The sequence below is a fragment of the Prionailurus viverrinus genome, chromosome B2 (genome assembly GCF_022837055.1).
Source record: "Prionailurus viverrinus isolate Anna chromosome B2, UM_Priviv_1.0, whole genome shotgun sequence".
Lineage (NCBI taxonomy): Eukaryota > Metazoa > Chordata > Mammalia > Carnivora > Felidae > Prionailurus > Prionailurus viverrinus.
In genome coordinates this window covers 67,912,358-67,922,806 of record NC_062565.1, presented here as the reverse complement: position 1 = coordinate 67,922,806, position 10,449 = coordinate 67,912,358, and positions in this window count along the sequence as shown.

The window sequence follows — 10,449 nt, the reverse complement described above, 5'->3', positions numbered from 1 at the left end:
TACTATTATTAGCAAGAATTAGAAACTGAGGAAATAGTGAGAGATCAAACACAAAGCAATTGCATTGGAACTAGACTTTAAATATAGATGTGTGTTATTCCAAAAACAATTCTTCATCTGCTACTTACCTTGGTACTTCCTACATGAGGAAAGAAGAAAGAAAAATACTTAGGAAAACTTTACTGGTTTATCCCCCCCACAGACTTTATTGTCTTTGAACATTGTTCCATTACTGATTCAATATTATGTTATGTTTGATAGATCTGTGTCTTACAGACAGGCAATTTTTTATTCCCTTTCTTTTTTTTCTGATTTCCATGAATCTAGCCATGTATCTACTCCAATTGCCTACCTCTATTGAAATTATAGTTTCATAGCTGCTACTTATGTTTTGTTTAAAGCAACTTTTTCAAGTCAAGGATATTTTGCAGGATTCATCTCATTAATGCAGAAAACTAATAAAAGCACAAGACAGTTTCCAATTTTTTGTCCTAGTGTAATATACCAGTGAAAAAAGTGATTACATGTTTACAATTAGATTGCTTGGAAAATAGAGAGCTCTGTATTGAAATGGTAATTTCAAAGCATATATGGAGTATGTTACATGAGGAAGAAGAATTTATATTACATTTTTGTAGCCTTCATGCCCAAATATAATGTGTGTGTGTGTAAATAAATCTGGATTTGAGTATTGGCTTCCAATTATAAATGTGTCATTAATATATTATCAAAGATGGGCTCTTTCCTTGAATTCTGAGACTATGTCAGATCTTTATTGACCTCTTATAGGAGGCCATCATCTTCCTTCTGGGGAGTTGCTAAAAATATTCTCTTGGCTGATGTTCTTGCTTGGCCTTGTTACATCTCTCCAGACCATTTTACCTCAATTAATGCACTTGAGCTAAAACTTTCATGGTATATACAACAGTAATTTTTCCACTTTGATTCTATCCTACTATCAGGATGACTTTTTTTAAAGGGTTCTTTCCAATTTAGCTGTAACACGTTTAGAAAAAAACAGGCCAGAAATGCCTGTCATAGATGAGAAACTAGGAGTCTCTTTTTTGTTTAACTCTGTATTTATCAATAAAGATCTGGACAAAAAGCAGCTAACAAAATCCCTCCACAGGATTGAAAGATGTAAAAACAAACAAAACAAAACAAAATGATACATTTCTCAAGAAGCAACTTTATTTTTTTAAATTTTTTTTTTCAACGTTTATTTATTTTTGGGACAGAGAGAGACAGAGCATGAACGGGGGAGGGGCAGAGAGAGAGGGAGACACAGAATCGGAAACAGGCTCCAGGCTCTGAGCCATCAGCCCAGAGCCTGACGTGGGACTCGAACTCCCAGACCGCGAGATCGTGACCTGGCTGAAGTCGGACGCTTAACCGACTGCGCCACCCAGGCGCCCCTCAAGAAGCAATTTTAAATATCAGTTCATTTCTCAAGTCTTAAAAGATACCCTAGCCTCATTTCTCAAAATGGCAGCAGCCTAGCATAAATAACACATCTGTGATCATTGTTTTCCAAATCAAGCTTTTTAACTGGTAGAATTGTTTTTATTATAGATGATTTTAAACATGATGAGAAAGAAAAAAATGGATATGTATAGAACACTTAATAAGTACAATGTATTATATTACCATTTCAGAAACACTTTATTTATTTTTTTTTTAATTTTTTTTTCAACGTTTATTTATTTTTGGGACAGAGAGAGACAGAGCATGAACGGGGAAGGGGCAGAGAGAGAGGGAGACACAGAATTGGAAACAGGCTCCAGGCTCTGAGCCATCAGCCCAGAGCCTGACGCGGGGCTTGAACTCATGGACCGCGAGATCGTGACCTGGCTGAAGTCGGACGCCTAACCGACTGCACCACCCAGGCGCCCCCAGAAACACTTTATTTTTCTTAATTTTTTTTTTTTTTTTGATAAAGAGAGAGGGAGAGAAAATCTTAAGCAGACTCCACACTCAGCATGGAACCTGATGTGGGGCTCTATCCCATGAGCCTGGGCTCATGACCTGAGCTGAAATCAAGAATCAGATACCCAACCAACTAAGGCACCCAGGTGCCCCAGAAACATTTTCTTGATATGAAACCAATTCATGTATACTAAGTACAAAAAAGAATAAGGAAGAATGCTTCTGTTAATGTTCTAATCTTTGTTCTCTGTATAAATAACTGGAGGACAGGTGTGCTTTTAGGACTCTGTCTCTTGTCTCAGCTTTATCCTTTCAGAATCCATTCTTCACTATGGCAGAAACATGTCTTCTGTTAACACGTACTTTCCAGCCTCACCGCCTGCAGTTAGTCTGTTCAGGATGTAATAGCAAAATACCAGACTGGGTGGCTTAAACAACAGAAATTAGTTTCTCACAATTCTGGAGGGTAGGAGTCAAGGTGCTGACCAAGTCAGCTTCTGGTAAGAGCTCTCTTCATGGCTTGCAGATGGTTCCCTTCTTGCTGCATCCTCACATGATCTTTCCTCTGTGGTGTGGAGAGAGCTTCGGTGTAGTTTCCTTTTATAAGGACATTAATCCTACTGGATCATGATCTCATCTAATTTTAGTTACCTCCATAAGGACCCTCTCTTCAAATAGTCATGTTGAAGGTTAGGGCTTAAACATATGAATATTGAGAAACACACCTGAAAGAAAATGAGAGTTATTTCTGGTTCCATGTTCAAAAATTTCAGGAAAGGGCTCTGACTAGTCCAGCATTCATCAAGTGAATCTGAAAAGTATCATAATTGACCCTATTTGTTTTAGGGCTCACTCCTTGCCAATCAATAGCTTCTGTTTAAGGAAATAATACTCTGAAGAGGTTCTCATGGATTAAACATGTAGTATTCAAAAAATATAGAATTATAGATTTGATACTGTATGCACCTGGTGTGTGCAATCAAGGGTGCGTAGGAGGTAAGCATACTTAAAAATATATGGTTCTTTTTCTCAAGAGTCACTGAGAGATGAAAAATATCTCGATATGAGATCAGTAAGTTAATTCTAGAAGTGTAGAATATTCTGCTCAAAGTTTTAGTGGCAGGAAAAGAGAAATTCTGAAATGTATGGGATCTGAAATTTATGATATTTTGGTATCCAAGGATCCATTGCAGGATTTCTTGATTTTTTTTTTTTTAGGAGGTAAACCTGAGGGCAGAGGGAGATATGACTGGGGACCTTCAGAAGGTTTCAGCAGTAGCATTGAAGATGGACCGGAGTGGAGATAGAATGGCTAATAAGGAGGATATTATTGTAGACTAAGCAAGATTAAAAAATATCGAGGGAAGGGATGTCTGGGTGACTCAGTCGGTTAAGCATCCAACTCTTGGTTTTGGCTCAGGTCATGATCTCACGGTTCGTGAGATTGAGCCCCACATCAGGCTTTGCACCGACAGTGAGGAGACTGCTTAGGATTCTTTCTCTCCCTCTCTCTCTGCCCTTCCCCCTGCTCATACTCTCTCTCTCAAAATAAATAAACATTGAAAAAATAAAAATATTGGGGAAAGTGAATTGTCATGGGTGTCATTGGGGTGAGAGTAAGTTAAAGGTGGCAGGAGGTGTTAGTAAGGATATTAATAATAACCTAAAGTCTTACGAGTCACGTTTTGTGAGAGAAGCAGAATAAGCACCATGAAGAGAGCAGAAGTAATAGAAGAATGGGTGAATTTGTGAAGAGGGCCAGCGACATTATTCTTAGATTTCTACCTTCAATAATCACAGGTAAAAAGAAAGCTGATGGTGGAGATAATCTAAGACCAGAAATTATAATTTATAGTTACAGCATGTTCCTTCAAAAATGACACCCAATGTCTATGCACTCCAATTTTAAAATATGGGAATAGTAGACCAGAAGAGAGCTGCTCAGGACACATGAAGTGGCTAGTGCTGGGTTGTGCTAGTTATGCTGACCAATTAACCTGGTCACCCAGCTTGGGAGCCCGTGGAGGCCACATTTACATTAGTGTCCAAATGACCAAAATTCCCACCTGTCCACATAGAAGCACTGCCGTACTTCAAGGTGTCCTAGTTCATTTCTGTGTCATCAGGCCCTCACAGATGACCAGGAATATGATTTTCCATATTCCTCCCTTTTGCCCTTCTTGTCAGACTACTTCACCAATACCATGAAAATTCAACTCAGCTAGGCACTGCTCTGCCTAAGGTTCTGTCTTCTGTTCCCAAACCTACCCTTCCCTGTTGTCCCAGGGCAGAACTGGTTTGCATGGGAAACGGGTAGCACTTTTCCTTCATGTGTTCATTCGACAAACATTGAAATGCCTACTATGAACCCAGTAAGGTTCTAGTCCCTGGAGTGTATATCTATGGAACAAAATTCCTGCTATCAGTGAGTTATGTTCTGAGCCACACTTCCTCAGTGAGGCCTGGAGGCAGCAATTCTGGTGCAAGACTTGCACCAAGTGTTGCAAAGTTTCTGGTGAAGATGACTGCTCCAGCTTTGGGCTCCTGTTAGTGCCTCTCCAATAAAACCTTCACGTGCCACAAAAAGAAATAACCATTTTCAGGCACACAATGTCCCAACCCATACATATTTAGAAAGAAAATGTCAACATTTTTGTTTTGTTGATGGAACAGAAAGTATTCAAAGCTGGAATTCCATCTGCTTCATTGACAACCTTTCACATGATTCTAGAGCTTCAGCTTTGTCCTTGAACAGTCACTTGGCCTATCATGGGGGTCTTTCCAGGGCAAGTAACAGCCTGCCCCCAAAGAGTGCCTAAGCCATCATTTCCTCCAAAACAGAAAACAGCTCCACTCTTGACATGACAGCATTTTTGTCTTTTGATACATGCATCAAGATTTCAATGCTCTTGGGACCATATTTCAGTTCCCAGACTCAAACTCAGAGAACTGTGACCTTCCTCTTCCCCTGAGCAGTCTCCACGAGGAGGCTTCTCTCATTGCAGCTTGGGAACAGGAGTTGGCCCTTCCATGAAGGCAGTGGAAGAGCTCTCCTTTTCCTTTTTATGTCCTTTTTTGAAGGTGCTTTGCTTCTCCCAGTGCACCCTGTGATAAAAATGCCATGACCCATAGTAGGTGACACTTCTATGGTAGAACACAGTTTTCCTGGAAGGGAAGAACAAAAGAAATGAAGGCTTCACTTACAATGGCTCAACTTAAAAGTGATGTTCACAAATCGATTCAGATTCTATAACCACTTGTTGATGCGATGTTTCCATTTCCCTCCCTATACCCCCTTGGGAGGAATTGAGAGGCACTGCAAAGGGGCCATGGCACCACTAGGAGGCAGTGTTGGATAGGGAGAAAAAGGAAAACTTCACATTCTTCCTCCTATCACTGTAGACTGAAATAACATTTCAGTAAACCTCAATTTACACTACGAGGCTCTTGTCCGTCAGAAGTCTACTTCTTATCTGTACTCCGATGGCACTGCCTACATCTACTTCCATGTAACAGCAAGCATGTCTTACATCCATTATTTTCTCCATTCAATTGCAAGTTCCTTGGAGATGACTGTCTTATGCTTCCTTAATCTATTATAGAATATTTTTTGAATAGGTGAATATTTTATGAGCACCTCCTGAATACATGCCAGGTTCTTAACAGTTGAAAAAGGTTTTATAAAAATAAAATGTTGAAGTTTTGATGTAGAGTAGAAAGTATTAAATAAGGAAGACATAATGAACCCAACATGGGCTATTTAACAAGTCACATAGCCATAGTTATTTCTTTGTGGAGTTTTGCCACCTACTTTAGGTCATTTGATCCTCCTAATAACCCTGGGAGCTGAGCTGGTGGCTCCAGATGTCTATGAGAAGCCACAGCCCTCAGGGATTGACTCAGTCTGGTTTTTGGATGGGGAGGCCAGACTGAAGAACACCCCCACTCCTTTCTTCAGACTGTGTTAATTCCTTCTGTTCCTGAGCATTTGTGCATAAAAGAGGTTCCCAGAAGGAAGACACAGTATTTCTGGCTAGTGAGGGCAGGAGGGATAAGTTGATGAATCAGTAGAGATATGAAAAAAAATTAATAGAGATCTGAACATGTTGGTCTTGAACTGTGTGGAGTGGCTCAAAGGATTAGATGTATAATGAGGGCTACAAGTGGAGTAAGAGAGTATGTAGACAGCCTCAGCCAGCTTGGAATGGAGGAAGTCCTTCTGGAAGGCAGAAGGATGAAGTCAGGACAGGCAGGAGTTAGAGGATAAAAAGGTATAAGGAGGGAAGGGTGTCCCAGCTGCCCATATAACCCCTATACAGTTGGCCAATAGTGCTTAACCTTGGGAGTTTGCCCATTTAGATGCTACGAAAGACTTTAATAAATTTCTGTTGAACACCTGGCTTAAGGAAAGACAATTCATAATGACCACATAGCTCAGTGTGTGCAACATGCTTTATCTATCATAATATTGAAGCATCATCTGTAATGTCCAAACCAATTTATGGTGCCTTTCCCTGAGCGGTTAAGAAATGTTAGGCATTATTATTATTATTTTATTATTATTATTTATAGGGTTATTCATTGTTATTATTGTTACATCATAACACAGAGGCTTATTCTGACCAATTATTTCATTTAGTTTGAGAGACAGAAACACTGAAACCAATAGAGTCCAACACTTTTATTTATTTATTTATTTATTTATTTATTTATTATCTATTTGTTTATTTAATTTTAATTCCAGTGTTGTTAACGTACAGTCTTATATTCATTTTAGGTGTACCATATAGTGATCCAGTAATTCTATACATTACTCAGTGTTCATCATGACAAGCGTGCCCCTTAATCCCTTTCACCTATTTCACCCATTCTCCCATCCACCTTGCCTCTGGTAAGCATCATTTTGTTTTCTGTAGTTAAGAGTTTATTTCTTGGCTTGTCTTTTTTCCTCTTTTGTTTGTTTTGTTTCTTAAATTCCACATATGAGTGAAATCATATGGTATTTGTCTTTCTCTGACCGATTTATTTCACTTAGCCTCTAGCTCCATCCATGTTGAGAGCGCACCCTTTTGACCTCTGGTGGACTTGGTTGGCTCCTGGGGTAACTACACTTTACCTTTTAGCCCGAAATTCAAGCATAGCTGGCATAAGACTGTCCACAGAAATCAAAGGGTGATGCAACATTTCTAGACTTGTTTCAATGGTGAGGACCTTCACATCTGAACAACAGCACTTTGGCTATATTTGCTAGCTCTTTGAACTTACAGGTCCCATCTTCTTAAGCCAAATTTAACACACATTTCCTTCTTATTTTAAGAATTAAAAAAATCTGGGGACAGGAGTAACATCCATGTACTTTAAAAACTTTAATTTGAAATTTTTCATACATAAAGAAAATGGGAAGAAAGAGTATACTCAACACTTTTATACCCAATTGTTGTCTTACCACATACACTTCATCTATGTATTTTTTCACCAAACCATTTTAAATTGTAGACTACATGAAGTTTCACTCCAAAATATGTCAGCATATAATCCTATATCACATGGTGCCATTATCACTCCTAATTATTTCCTAATATACTGGCTATCTTCAATTGCCTCAAGTGACCCCAAAATGTTTTTATATGTTTTTTCAAGTCAGGCTGTTACCAAAGACCATATCCTGTATCTGTTTGTTATGTCCTAATATAATAACACTGTTATTAAGCTAAAACAATGTTCTTCCTCCCCATTTTTCTTTTGTCAATCCGGTCATTTTTTTAATCAAATATTCTTAACACCCATAAACTTAAACTTCAGTGTAACTACAATGCTTGGGGTTGGAACTGGGGAGCACCCTTTGACAGGGTGGTTAGGAACCTTCTATGAGACACGAATTTCCTTTGTTTTCAGTTTTAATCTTGATGTGAGTTTTATGCTGTCAAAAAAAAAATAGGATCATGACATTTCACAGTTTAACTGCCTATATTTATCTCTTTACTTTATACCATGTTTCTGAGGTTTCCATACCCATTTTTTCTTTTGACATTGATTCTCCCAAAATCCTCCAAATATGCTTCTTATTCAGAGTTTGACATCTATTAGGTGGAATGTCAGGAAATCAAAGGGCATCTCACCAGGGCTCCATGCTCAGGTTATGACAAATCAGGATTCTACACCGTGTTTTAAAGTTGGCCTATTAAAGTTATTTTGCAATACGGTTTTTGTAAATAAGAATGCTTTTGGCAATGTTCCTAATTTTAAGCAACTGTTCATAGTGTTTTTCTTTTTTTTTTTACTACCGAACAAGGTCAAAAAGTAGTGAACCAGTAGTTCAAGATTGGTGGATAAAATCAACCTTTTTGGCAGAGTTTATAACTCTCCATGAACAGTTCCCTACAAAACTTTAACGAATGCAGTTTCTCAAAACAAATATTTATAACCTAAAGGTTACAAGTAGAAGTCCTAAAAACTAGTAAGATCATTTTTGAAGATTATAGGAAAACTCTTTCCTCCTCATAGTCAGTTACACAGAAACTCAATTTTGTGATGACAAAATAGAGAGTAACGGTAAATTTTACTTATATTTTATGGTAACTGACAAGTATATATGCTCAGTTCTATTTTATCCAAACAAAGCCAGTTGTAAATCTTGTGGTTTGCATTCTTAAATGTGCTCACCAAAACAGCTTCCTAACACATCCCTCAATGTTTCCTGCTTAAAACAAAACAAAACAAACAAATGAACAAACAAGGTAACTTTAATATAAATTAAGACTGAACCAAAGATATTTGGGGTCTTGAGGAATTTATTTCCACATAATGGACTCTATGTCCTAGATTGAGCATCACGGAATTTCTTTCCTTTCCTTTTACCAACGTGCGTAAATTATATAAGGTTCTTTTCTTCCCAAAATGGTTAAGCTGCCACTGGAAATTTCATTTAATATGTCTTGGTGAAATTGTTTTTGAAGAATACTCATTACTTCAGGCTCTCACTCGAATTTTTTATTCAAGGAAAAGTTGGTCAGCTTGACTGATACTGAGTGGAGAGGCATTCAAGGGAGAAAGCTAAGATTCCAGATGCTCATCTTTTCTGCTCAGGTGGGCAAAGCTATATACAAGCAGTCCACCTTCGGAGGGTTAGGAGGACAGGCAGCCATTTCCTTCCACACTGCCCCGACTGCTTTTTGTTTCTGTGTTTATATCCATTGGCTGCTGGTAGGCTTGGGCCTCGCTGGCATAGGAGAGCTTTCCCCACTGCTAGTTGGCTGTCTCTGCATTTTCCTTCTTTGGAAACCAAAAAGCATGAGAGGAAATAAGGACTAAAATTTAACTTGAAACACTGGTTATGAGAGTCTTTGTCTTAGCTATGGATAACCAGAAATCCTGGTTCCTTTTCACAAAGACCTCACTCTCTAAACAGTCCATCCTGCAAAGGGAGGTGTGTGAAATGAAAGTGGGAACTGTCCACAAGGATAGTGATGAGAGGTGAGGGCCTAGAGGTGCAGATGGCTATGGAAAGCAGGTTCTGTGGACTCACAGGTAAACTGAGGGTGGTCCAGCTGAATAGATGATGGGAGGGCCAATCTTGAAGGGGTGTGTGGTGGTATTTAAAATATGCCCACCAATTCTTTCAGACTTCTCCTTTCAAGACCACCTCTTGAATCTGGGGGGTCTTGTGGCTGCCTTGACAAATAAATGTGGCCAAAGCGATACTGTGTGACTTCCAAAGCTAGGTTAGAAAAGTCTATGCAGCTTCTGATCATTCCTCTTGGTACACTTGCATATGGAGCCTCCCCTGCTGTGCAAAATGTCCCCCTAAGGTCACCATGTGGGGAGGTCTCCCAGAGAGAAACATGGAGACACGACCAAGGAGCCCCAGCTGTTCTACTCATAGCTGTTTGAGTGACTTCAGCCCAAGTGCCAGCTACGTGTGAAAGCTTCAGGGTGACCCTTGCCCCTGCTGCCTGAATGCAGCTGCAGAGAGCCAAGTAAGGACTGCTTAGCTGAGTCCACTCAGCCCAAGATCAGTCAGCAAAAGAAATTAATACTATTTTTAAGCCATGTTTTCAGCACTAGATAATTGAAACAATGCACTAAAACAGAATAATGCTGACAAACTCAAGTTCTCTCAAAGATTCAGGTGAAGTGCAAATAAATTCCACTCCTGCTGAAGTGGATGTTGCTCTTGTAAGAAAATTAGTTAGGAAGCACTTCTCTCTGGCATATGACCATCTCTGTTGTGTATTTGTGTGAAAAGCAAGGGAGTAAATTCCACTTCTCTATACCAGGGATGCCTTAGGGGAGGTTGGGACTACAGGGGAGGAAAAATAATTTCCTTCCACCCTTCTGAGTTCTTGGCTGAGACCCCTGTAACAAACAACATAGAAAGATAGACAAGTGTTGATTAGTATGTATACCTCATGTATACATGGAAAATAACTAGGGGAACATGAGTAACTCCCTGAGATGGCTTAAGATTCAGACTGAAACACCATTTTAATCAGCAAAGAGGAGGAATGTAGGCCTCTTAGGGGA